The sequence below is a fragment of the Sorghum bicolor genome, unplaced genomic scaffold (assembly GCF_000003195.3).
Source record: "Sorghum bicolor cultivar BTx623 unplaced genomic scaffold, Sorghum_bicolor_NCBIv3 super_31, whole genome shotgun sequence".
Classification (NCBI taxonomy): domain Eukaryota; kingdom Viridiplantae; phylum Streptophyta; class Magnoliopsida; order Poales; family Poaceae; genus Sorghum; species Sorghum bicolor.
Window position 1 is genome coordinate 364029 of NW_018396407.1, and position 12936 is coordinate 376964.

The window sequence follows — 12936 nt, forward strand, 5'->3', positions numbered from 1 at the left end:
GTGTAGATGGAGTTGAAGCCATGCGTTGCTGCCATGAATTAGCCTTCCCTGCTGAAATATTATTCCTTGCGCTAGCACGTCGTCCCTGCACTTCCCTTTCAGCTTTACAAGCAAGATGAAACAAACGGGTTACATTATTGTATTCTTTGTAAGCGAGGATGTCCTGAATTTCCCGATTTAACCCACCCAAAAATCTAGCCATAGCCGGTTCCTCATCCTCCTCTAGGTTACAACGCAACATACCCGTTTGTAATTCCTGATAATATTCTTCTACACTTTTAGCACCTTGTCTTAATTGCTGCAACTTATTTATCATATCACGCGCATAGTAAGATGGAACAAATCTAGCTCTCATGGCCCTTTTCAGCGCATCCCAAGTTCTAGGTAAGTTATTAGGATTTTTCTTTCCACATTCTATCCACCAAACAGAAGCAAAATCTGTAAACTCACTAGTAGCAGCCCTAACACGTGTAGTCTCAGGAAATTCATGACATGCAAACTTTTGATCAACAGCAATCTCCCAAGTGATGTAAGCATCAGGGTCATATTTACCATCAAAAGGAGGTATCTTAAATTTAATCTTACTGAAAGCATCATCATTATTGTGTACCTCGCGTCGGCGGTTGCCACCCATACCTCTACGGTTGTGACGAAGGCGACGTCGATCACGAGTGTCTTGATCATCATGTTCAGTATCACCAGTGTAGTCATCTTCATGACTACCGTGCTCTCGATCTCCCTCCTTTTCTTCTTTGTGCTTCTCTTTATCTTCGGTGTGGAAATCATCAAATCGCCTTAGGAGAGCAGCAAGGCTTTTGTCCACACTAGCAACGGATTCCTCCAAACTTGTGAGCTTGTTGTTTGTGGCAATCTGCGTAACCTCCAACTGCCCCAGCTTTTCATTTGTCACCTGCAAGTCGTTATCAATCCCTCTGTGTGCAGCTTCACTTTCCTTTCAAAATGTTGTATGATGCCCTCAGTGCGAGGTGTATGTGGTGTTTCGTTACCATCATCTGCCTCTGTCATGGTGCAAAGACAAAGACAACAAAAAGGCAAGTGAAGAAATAAAAGCCCTACAACTACTAGGATGTAGCTACAGCAAGTCGCTCACACTCAACCTGTAACACAAGTTCTTACCAATTCTTACCTTGCTTGACAGGAGGGGTCGTCTGCCAACAAGTGGGTAGCAATGGATGAAGTGTATCGGTGCTGCAGCACAAGACCTGTCAAGCTGTAGAGTATGTGGAGCTATAGGTGGGCTGAAACAAGGAACGAACTAGCACCACGTTAGTTATAAAAGCGAGCTGAATAAGCGTTCGACGATGGTACTGTGCTGGTCCTAGGCTAGACCGTGCTAGAGACGCGAGCCTGGACACAAAGGAAAACCACAGCACACCCCCGAAAACAAGGTGGAACAAACCTAAAATCAATATGAAAAACAGCCCCTTTTTTTCTCTTTTGAATCTTTTCTCTTTTCTTTCTTTTTTTTCTTTTTTTTTGGGCTACCTCAAAAACTGATTATATGAACAAAAGAATACAAAAGAGCAATTCGCTACACACACTCTCTCTCTCTCTCTCTAGAGTAAGGCCGAACAAGTATGGAGTTATCTTTCTTTTTGGATCACAGAAGGACTTCGCAACAAATTTGACAGAGAGAAGATATGGTAATACTCGGCTGTGTATAGATGGTGACAAGAACTTGAAACTCTAAAGGACTAGACACTAAGACCAGCAACTCGACACAAACCGAAGCAACGCAAATTCAACAAGCCCTAACTAAAACGGTACTAGCCAAGGCACAAAGGTTTAATAGGATTATGGAAAAACTAATCTACTATATTTTTTTTGGCTTTTCTGGACTACAGGAAATTAATTAAAAACAGCAAAGGATTAGAAGTCTCTCACCGAAGAACCTTGCTCTGATTACCAACTGATGCAAACCCGCTAGGGTTTTTGCCCGATCTTTTGATGAGAGATGGGGATAACTCGATTGGTGGATGGAGATAACGTTCACGGCCCGACTACAGTCCTCAAGACCGCGCCTTAGCAACCGATACACCACGTCCAATAGCCGTCACGATCTTGTGGAGTGCGACAACCAGCCCCTAGGGCTCCCGTCCTGCAAGCAATCGAAGAACTAGCAAGAACGAGGAAACAAGCACTGAATTTGCAAGATGAATTGAAGGTTTCAAACTGAATCTTAATCAAAAATGGGGTTCCGAAGACAAGGAGACGGGCGGCTGATCCTGCACGCGCGCCTACAAGCAAGTAGCGAAGGCTAAACTTGATCTAAACAAAACCCAGTTGTTCATGGCGGCTCTAGATGTAAATAAATAGAGGGGAGGACGACCAAAGGGGTGCTAGAGTCGTCCTCCAACCCTAGGACGCGTCCCTAATGGACTCAACTTGATACATGGGCCATTGGTCCAAAATAGGGTGACGCAGCACCAAAACAGAAAAAGGTGTCGGCACGAAAACAAGGACTGCGCCCGACTCATAAGCTGCATAGATATGTGGTTGGACCCATTGGAAAGTAGACTTCATGAGCTTTCCAACAAGTATAGGAACGTCCCAGTTGGAGTCCATATGACGCCATGGTGATCCATACAAGTTAGAGTTATTTTCCAGTCCGAATCCAACTCCCAAAACGTGTTGGGTTTGGACTCTTTGTTTCCTTGCTTTACAAGCGACGTGGTAACTTGATAGAGGATGTTGTGGAGGCTTGGACCTGATCTCCAATCACCTTTGTTAAGTTATCACTCTTCCCATATGCAATCAGCCTTTGAAGTTGGTGTTGCCTCAAATTCTGAATGCAGTTGAACCTTCCCTTGCTGATCTTGTCCATTATTCCTAAGCAACACGAAAGTGCACGTGTCTCCATTATCTAAATATGATTGACAAGAGTTTAAAACTGAACTTACTTGAAGGTTGAGTTGACGGGCACGAGCACGAGTAAGAGAACCAACTGGTGTAGGTGCGGATATATCGATGGTGTTGATGTCCTCATCAGCTGCTCGGTGTCTCCGATACACCAGCAGCGAGGAGGAGCAGAACCGTCACGCCCCGACCACCGAAGACAGAGTGGCGGGGAAAAGGCCGCTGGTGGCGGATCCATCCCCTGTGGAGACGCTGCCAGCGGAGAGCAGCAAGGCGCCGAAGCGCCGTCGGCTCATCCGGATCACCGACGAGGAGGAGGAGGAGGAGGAGGCCGCGCCTTCTTTAGTCCGGAGGCCGCGCAGTCGTCCGGACGTTGCGCCAGCCACCACTGGTCGGGTGACCAGCGACCCTCCTGCACCGCACGTCGAGCCGACGCGCGTTGTAGAGACGGGGGCGCAGGCGGCCTGGTAGAACCAGGAGGAGGTTCTTCACCGTGACGCACAGGCGCTCTGACCTGTAAGTTTTCAATCTTACTTTCATACTGTGATATTTTTTAGTTTTGTTGTTGCTTTTGACATTGTTTGAATGTTGCCTTTTTGTTAGCGCGGCGTCGAACGCCGACCCTGACCACATTGCTGGCCAGAGGACGGCCGAGCCTGTCGCTGTCGTTGGAGACGCCGTGCCGCAGACCATGGATCAGCCCGCGGTGACGACCGTGGCTGAGAGCGCCGAGGAGCATCCAGCCCCGGCAAGGGCCACGGCGGGCACCCCGATGAGGGACGGAGAGGCCGTGAGGACGCCTCCCCTGAGCAGCGCTGTGGAGGAGGAAAGCCGAGCCTCGACTCCCCCTCTTGCCGAAGAAGGGAGAGTCCCAACCCCGCCCCGTGCAGGGGTCTCTTCGCCAGCAGGCTCCCCTGGCCTGGATCAAGGTCCAGTGATGCCTGCGACCACGGCTGGGGGCAGTGCGGCGGGCGGGAGACCCGGACGGCCTCCGACGATGAAGTGGAGGAGATCCAAGGTCGTCCCCGTGATGGTCGCCAGCACGTCTACGTGTGGCGCTAACGCGGGGACCACTTCATTGGGCATGAAGAGCTCGCGGAGACGGAGGAGGCCGCGAGGGTGGAGCGCGCAGCAAAGCGACTTGTGGACGAGGTTAAGGTAAGTGATCTTTTGCGCTGCTCAACGTTTATGTGCAGTGTTTCTGGATTCAGTGTGTGTTCTTCTTGTAGGGCGCGATGAAAACGGTGAAGTACCGGAAAAGGTGCTTCGAACAGATTGAGGGCATCGTGGCCGAGAACAAGGCCCTATCCGCGGAGGTGGACCGACTTCGGTCGGAGGCCGAGGAGAAGACGGCTGAGATGGGTGCTCAGGAAGGGCGCCTGCTCGACCTCAATCGGCGGCTAGCCGACAAGGAGCGAGAAAGTAGAGGTCAGTAAAATGCTCCGAGCAGTCGTATAAAACTGCGTAGTCGTTTTAGTTGACCGAAAATTACTTTTACAGGCTTGGAGGAGGAGGTTGCGCGCCTCCGACAAGAAATTGAAGGCTCGAGTAGGAACGAGCCAGTGCGCTAGAGGCCGAGCGCCGAGCTGGCGAGGAGTTAAACAACAGGAGTCGAGAGTTGGCTGGTAAGAACCGTGTCTCCTTCTTCTTTTACTCCTCGACATCCCTTGTTTTGTGTGCGAACTGACTATCTGCTTGGTTCTCAGTGCTTAAAGTGAACACCAAGAAGCACCTCGACGAGTTGGTCAAGGACCGGGACTCTTGGAAGGCCAATTGCATCAAGCTTTGGAAAGGAGTGGCCCCGATTCTTGACTTGATCAGCCCCGAGCTCCCTGAAGACCAGCCCCGCGCGCCAAAGCTGACTCCGGTCGAGAAGGCGCAACGGGTGTGGGGCTGGCTCCAACAATTTGTCAAGGATGCTGAGGAGTTCGCCGGCGCGCATGTCCTCAGCATGGTGCGCGCCCACTACCCTCTGGTCGACTTGTCCAGACTGGAGAAGGGGTACCCCAAGGAGGTTGGTCCGCAGGAGGCATACGACCTTAGTGTTGGCCTGCTCGACTTGTCGTCGACAGTAATCGGCGACATCAACCTCTGCGGGACAGCGAATCCCCTCGGTCAGCCCGGATCAGATAGATCGGCTAGGGAGTTGTCGGGAGCGTCGAATGCCGGAGATGGGCGGCCGACGCCTGCGGTCTTGACCAGCCAGGCGCCGGTGGCCCCGACCCCTTCAACTGGACGGCAAGACTGTGCGGGTGATCAGCCCGAGCAATAGGCTTGTAGAGTAGTCTGTAGGGATAGACTAGGAACCGCCCAGAGGGGTGCGTATTGTAAACTTTGTATGTAAAGTTTGTAATAAAGTTCGATTTGTCATGACCATGGTTCTGAGCGCTGTAACATTGTCTGAGTGATGTATCACTGTGTTTGATTAATAATCGTTAAGGATCTTCGCCTCAGAGGAAGATCATTGTGCTCGTCCGAAAGCTCTGCGTGTAAAAAATATATAGCGAAAAAGAGAACTTTTATTATTACTAATTATAAGAAACTTACAAGCAAAAGGTGCTGGAACTTATGGATAGAAACGGCGCAGTTTGTCTATGTGCCAAGAATTGGGCAAGCGTGTTCCGTCTAGATACGCCAGTCTGTAAGATGTGGGGCGTGTGACTTCAGCGACCACAAAGGGTCCTTCCCAAGGTGTGGATAACTTGTGCGTTCCTTCCTGGCTTGTTTTCCACTTGAGTACCAGATCACCGACCACGAAGGAACGGTCTTTGACGTTCCTGTTGTGGTACCGCCTGATGGCTTCGAGATACTTTGCTGTTCGAAGACATGAAATTAGACGCTTTTCCTCCATGCAGTTGATTTCGAGCTCCCTGGCGTTGTCAGCCGTTGACTGGTCGAAGTTTTCAATTCTTGGTGATCCGAAGGTTATGTCTGACGGAAGCACTGCCTCGGTGCCGTAAACCATGAAGCAGGGTGACACACCCGTGTTGCGACTAGCCTATGTTCGGAGACCCAGACCACTGCCGGTAACTCTTTCATCCATCGACCAGGTGCTCTGTCGTTCTCGGTGTACAACCTTTTCTTTAGGGCATCAATAATCATTCTGTTCGCGCACTATACTTGACCGATTGCCTATGGGTGAGCTACTGACACGTACTTTATGACTATGCCCCTGTCATCGTAGAAGTCCCAGAACGTAGTGCCAGTGAACTGAGTGCCCAAGTCGGTGATTATACTATTGGGGATCCCAAATCTGTGTATGATTTGATTAAGGAACTCCACAGCCTTCTCGGAGGTTGCTTTGACCAGTGGCATGTATTCCATCCACTTCAAGAATTTGTCGATTTGCACGAAGATGAACTTGAAGTTGCCGGGAGCCGGTTTAAATGGCCCGTTCATGTCGAGGCCCCAGCAGGCGAAAGGCCAGGACAACGGAATAGTTTGAATTTCGTGAGCAGGTACGTGGGTCCTCTTAGCAAAGAACTGGCATCCTTCACAATGTCGGACCAGTTTCTCGGCGTCGGCGACCACGCTTGGCCAGTAAAAACCTGCTCGGAAGGCCTTCCCGACCAGTGTTCTGGAGGCTGCGTGGTTGCCGCAGGATCCGGCGTGTATGTCATCCAAGAGCTTGACGCCGTCATCTTGGGATATGCATTTGAGCAGCACTTCAGAACTTGCGTTCTTTCGCATAAGTTTGCCATCCACCAGTATGTAACTCTTGGATCATCGAATGAGGCGCTCGTTCTCCGTTTTATCCTGAAAGCCTGACCCGTCCGATATATACCTGATGAAGGGGGTGCGCCAGTCACGGCTGCTGGTTGTCGGAGTAGCGTCGTCTATGAGCATTGCCTCATTAGGTTGCTTTTCGACCAGGTCTGTGCCCACACTTGGCGCGTGGATGTCCTGAACAAAAACGCCTTGCGGAATCTAGGCCTGAGATGACCCTAACTTTGACAGCGCATCCGCTGCCTGGTTCTTATCCCGGACCGCGTGGATGTATTCTATGCCGTAGAAATTGGATTCCCATTTGCGGATTTCTTTGCAGTAGAGGTCCATCTTCTCGTGGGTTGTGTCCCATTCCTTGTTGAGCTGGTTGATAACTAAGGCAGAGTCGCCGTGGACGTAGAGGCGTTTGACTCCCAGTTCGACGGCTAGTCGTATGCCGTGTAGGCATGCTTCGTACTTACCGACGTTGTTTGACGCTGGAAAGAGGATTCTAAGGATGTAGCGTAGTTTGTCCTTGTTAGGCGACACGAAGAGTATCCCGGTGCCGACACCGTTGATGTTCAAGGACCCATCGAAGAACATTGACCAGTGGTCGGAGATGTCGGAGACGGAAGGTTCGTTGAGGTCCGTCCACTCTGTGATGAAATCGACCAGGGCCTAAGACTTGACGGTAGTGCGGCTCTGGAAATCCAGGGAGAATGGGCATACCATTGCCCATTTTACAATTCTGTCGTTGGCATTCTTGTTGCGCAGAATATCCCTAGAGGGAAACTGGTGGTTACCAAGACCCGGTGGCCGTCGAAGTAGTGCTTAAGCTTCCTGGACGTTATTAGGATGGCGTATATGAGCTTCTGTATCTGTGGGTACCTGGTCTTGGACTCATTTAAGACTTCGCTTATGAAATAAACGGGTCTCTGGACCTTATAGACGTGGCCTGGTTCGTCTCGCTCGACCACTATTGCCGTGGAGACAACCCTGTCAGTTGCTGCGATGTAAAGGAGTAGGTCTTCATTGGGCTGAGGTGCTGTGAGAACAGGCGGTGAGGTGAGGAAAGTCTTGAGCTGGGTGAAGGCAGCGTCAGCTTTCTCTGTCCAGGAGAATTTTTTTGACGCCTTCAAGAGTTTGAAGAAGGGGAGGCCTTTTTCTCCCAGTCTAGAGATGAAGCGATTGAGAGCAGCCATACATCTGGTAAGCTTCTGAATATCCTTGACATTTTTAGGTGGTCGCATGTCGAGCACTGCTTTTACTTTTGAAGGATTCGGTCGTATGCCGTCACGGCTGACGACGTTGCCGAGTAGTAGACCGGAGGGGACCCCAAAGATGCACTTTTTGGGGTTAAGCTTCCACTTGTATTTATTTAGTGCCTTAAAGGTTCGGTCTAGGTTGTCGATTAGAGAGCTTGCATCCCTTGTTTTGACGACGACGTCGTCTACATAAGCCTCGATGAGGTCATCGTGAATCTCGTCGTGGAGGCATTGCTGGATGGCCCGTTGATATGTGGCTCTGGCGTTTTTGAGTCCAAAGGACATGGTCGTGTAGCAATATGCGCCGAAAGGAGTAATAAAAGATGTTTTGATCTGATCATCTTCCTTTAGCGAGATCTAGTGATAACCAGAGTAGCAGCCTAGAAAAGAGAGGAGTTCGCATTAGGCCGTTGAGTCGACCACCTCGTCGATGCGAGGGAGACCGAAAGGATCTTTAGGACAGTGTTTATTGAGATCAGTGTAATCAACGCACATTCTCCATTCATTATTCTTTTTGCGTACAAGAACTGGATTAGCGAGCCAATCGAGACGATACACTTCTTTAATAAATCCGGCTGCTAGAAGCCGTGTTATTTCTATCCTAATAGCCTCCTTTTTGTCACAAGCGAACCGTCGCAGCTTTTTCTTGATGGGTCTTGCGGTCTTCGAGATGTTTAAGGAGTGCTCGATCAGGTTTCGTGGGACGCCGGGCATGTCTGCTGGTTTCCATGCGAAAACGCTCACGTTGTCCCTCAGAAACCTAACGAGCGCGTCTTCCTATTTCGGGTCCAGGTTGGCCCCGATGAGGGCCGTCTTCTCGGGGCTACCGTCGACCAGCTGTACTTCCTTGTGTTCTTTGGACTTTGAATTCTTCCTTGCAGTCTCCTGCTCGGGTACTCGGAGCTGGTCGGGGTGGATCTGTGCAGCTTGGGCTGCTGTTTCTGCCATGTGGATTGAAAGATCAATTGCTTCGGTGATCTTGAAGCTTTCCTCCTCGCAAGTGTATGCGGTGTAGACATTGCCCCTGACAGTTAGAACGCCCTTCTCTGTAGGCATTTTAAGGACCAAGTATGAGTAGTGTGGAACTGCCATGAACTTTGTCGGTGATGGTCGGCCCAGTATTGCATGGTAAGTTCCATCAAAGTCGGCGACCACGAAGTTGATGAACTCTGTTCGAAAGTGGTCAGACGTTCCGAACTGGACAGGCAGTGTTATCTGTCTGAGGGGTACTGAGCTTTGACCTGGCAAGACTCCCCAGAATTGAGCGTCGTAGGGCTTTAGCTGTGCCGGGGTTATCTTGAGAGCGGGCAAGCTATTGCGAAAGAGGATGTCAATGGAGCTTCCCTCGTCGATGAGCACGCGCTCGAATCTGATGCTGTTAATGCAAGGATCCAGGATTAGAGGGAAACGTCCTGGCTCTAGGATGGCGGCCCACTCATGCTTCCTGCTGAAGGAGATCTCCCTGTGCGACCAGGGAGGAAATTTCGGATCGGCGATCAAACCATCTGTGCTGTCTATGTTGAGGCAGGCTCTCTTTAGGAGCTTTCTTTCTCGCTTGGACTCGATGGAAACCTTGCCCCGAAGATGGAGTGGACCACGTCGGTGGGACTGACATACTGGTGTCGTGGGTCCCTATCCTGGTCCTCGACCTCATCTTCGTGGTCGCACCCGTCCTGTTTCCCGTTTTTCTTGGCGGGATCGTCTTGAGCAGCCCGCCGCGTGTAGATGCTTTTGAGGACGCGACATTCCTCCATGGTGTGGTTGGATTTTGGATGCAGTTGGCATGGCCCCTTTAACGTCTTGTTGTAGTCTTCTCGGTAGTCTCGCCGCCCGTTGGGACGCTTGACCGTGTTCACCTCGTGGTCGTGGTTGCGAGGGCGCTTGCCTCTGAAGTCATCATGATTGTCACGCCGCCTATCCCAACCTTCTCTGTGGTCGTGGATGTCGGGGCGACGATGGTTCCTGTTGTCGAAACGACCACGACTGTCGTCTCGTCGAGGAAGCTGGTCGGGACCTCTTGCATCGTCCCGAATGAGCTTTTCTGCATTGTCGGCGTCGGCATAATTTTTGGCCGTGGCAAGGAGCTCGGCCATCGTCGTTGGCCTCTTGCGCAGTAGCTTGTTCCTCAGTGCTTCGTGAAAGCGTAGCCCTTTGATGAAAGCAATATGGCCTCGTCGTGGGAAATTTTCGGGATTTTGAGACGCATATCCAAGAATCATCGGATGTAGTTGCGCAGAGGCTCGTTTTTCCTGTCCCTTATCCTCTCGAGGTCGTACTGGTTCCCGGGCTGCTCGCAGGTAGCGATGAAGTTGTCGATAAACGCTTGGCGGAGTTCTTCCCAGGAGTCGAAAGAGTCCTCGGGCAGGCCCAGTAGCCATTGATGACCGGCCTGGTCGAGGACGACTGGGAAGTAGTTGGCCATAACGTGCTCATCTCCTACTGCTGAACGGACCGCAATCTCATAGAGAGTGATCCAGTTCTCTGGGTTTTCCTTGCCGTCGTATTTCTTGAGTTTCTCGAGCTTGAAATTACGGGGCCACACGACCTGGCGAAGGTGTGAGGAAAACTGTCTCAGGCCCGGGGGACCGTGCGTAGCATTGTACTCAATGCGACGCAGGTTTTCGTGGACCGCTCTCTCCGTGGCGTGCCTGTTGATGCGGTCTCGGGCGTCCTTGGGAGGGATGTTGTGTCGAAGATCCCTGTCCTGGTTTACCTGCTGACCACGCCCGCGATTCTGCTCGCGGTAACCGCCGGCGTCCCGACCACCGTTGTCACGCCGTGAACCTTTTCGACGATTGTTGGGGGAACGCCTGCGGTGGTGCTCGCTGGGTTGTGGTGAGGTCCGGCTGCGATGGGTCTGGTCAGAGGAGACCTCTGCGTAGGAGATAGCTTGGACTCTTTTGAGCAAGGTGGCTGTCTGTCCCATCGCGGCGATCAGATGCGCACGTACGCTGGATCGGAGACCCTGGCACTCGGGAGTATCAGGGAGTCGGTCTAAGTTTGCCATAGCAACGACCACGTTAGCACTTGGCGTTTTGTAGACTTGCTGATCCCCGACCATGTTGAAAGCGTCACTGAGGTTGTGCGGCGGGATTTGTCGTTCCTCGTCCGCACGTCGCCGGGCGCGGTCGGCATTGCGCTGCTCGCGGAGCTGCCTCTGCTCGTCTGTCTCTCCATCGACGACCGGTTCATCGCCGCTGACATTGAAGACGAGGTCTCCTCGCCGGGGTGGAAAGACCGGGAAGCGAGAGAAACCCGGAGGGTACGGTGGTAAATCCAGGTCGTAGTCTTCGTCCTCGGAGTTTATAACTTCGGTGGGAACAGATCCACTGCTGGAGTTTGTGCTGGAAGCCTGGCCGTCCCGTAGTTCTCAGATCGTCACCATGTTGACGTAGTGACGAGCTGGTCGACTGCTCCGTTTTGGCAACCAACCTGCCCCGTTGAAAAGGGATTGGATGTGCCGTGAGTAGTGAACGGCTAAGTTGTTTAGCCTGTAAGGGGAATCTTGGTCTGGATCGGCCTTGAGTTCGACGGACCGTCCTAAGGGTGGAAGTTATCGTCAGAGACGTACCCAACCGTTCGTGTGTGACGACACGAGTTGGCCGGCAGGAGTTGAAAAAGTTCGTTGGCACGGCTTGATCAGACTGGCGCGAGATCCCATCTACTAGTCGGGAAGCTTTGAGAAGCTTGAGATCGGCGCGATCAAGGGCTTGGAAGAGGTTCGAGCCGTCGACCTTCTTTCCCTTGTAACGAGGGAGCGGTGGTCGAGTGCTCAGCGTCAGCGTGGTCGGAGCCGATGCCACTGTGATCCCAGATCAAATCTGGGTTCTTTCCGAGGCCGTGGTCGTGAGGCCGCCGCCGCGCGTCGTCCATGTGAGCTGGCCGACGGTGAACGTGAGGCCTTCGGGCACGGCCGCAGAAGCTGGAACAATGACCATCTTGTTCGCCGGAAAAGCTGTACGCACAAGCCCTACCTGGCGCGCCACTGTCGACGAAAGCTAGTTGGCAGTCTACCCTGGGGTATACCCACGGTAGTAGTTTATCGGTAGACTGTGCGCAAGCTATGAACTCGATGCTGACACAAGACACAGACAAGGTTTTTATCCAGGTTCGGCCGCCGTGTGGGCGTAATACCTACGTCCTGCGTCTGATTGCATTGGATTGTGTTGAGAGAATAATGTCTCCTAGGGGGTTCCTTGCTCCTCCTTATATAGTCCGGAGGGCAGGGTTATAGATCTGGAAACTAATCCTAGTCGGTTACAATTGCCATAGATAGTTCGATATCAATTCCTATTCTAACCGACTAGAATCCTGCTTGATCTCCACGTCTTGTCTCCTTGCGCAAAACCCCAAACAGTTGGATCAAGCTTCGGACTTGTCTCGTAATGGGCCAAGCCTCCTGGCCCAAGTCTAGCCGTGAGGGTATAGGGGTTTATACCCCCACAATTTTGGATGCACCCGATGATACTCCTAGGTAAAGGGGCTCAAATGGAAGCTCGGTTTGCTTTTGTTTGGAGATAGTGCTAATCTTGATGCAAGATAGGTGCACGAATTGTATGGAACGCACCATATGCTTTGAAATATATTTGGAAGCACCCAATAGAACTCCTAGATGACGTGTGTCATATAGAATCTAACTTCGGTCTCTTTGGAGATAGTGTTAGTTTCGGTGCAAGATAGGTACACGGTTTGTGCCTAATGCACCATAGGCTAAGAAACTAATTTGGACGCATACGATGGTACTCCTTGGTGAAGAGGCTCAAGTGGAATCTTGGTTCTATCTATTTGGAGATAGTTCTAATCTTGATGCAAGATAGGTGCACGGTTTGCATGGAACATACCATATGCTCAGAAATCAATTTGGACAAACCCGATGGAACTGTAGATGCATCCGATGGAGCTACTAGATGAAGTGTATCATATGGAACCTCGCTTCAGTCCAGTTGGAGATAGTATTAGTTTCAGTGCAAGATAGTCGCATGGTTTGTGTCCAGTGCACCATAGGCTCAGAAATCATTGTGGAAGTTCCCTATGGTACTCCTAGATGAAGAGGCTCAAGTGAAAGCTTGGTTCGGTCTATTTGGAGATA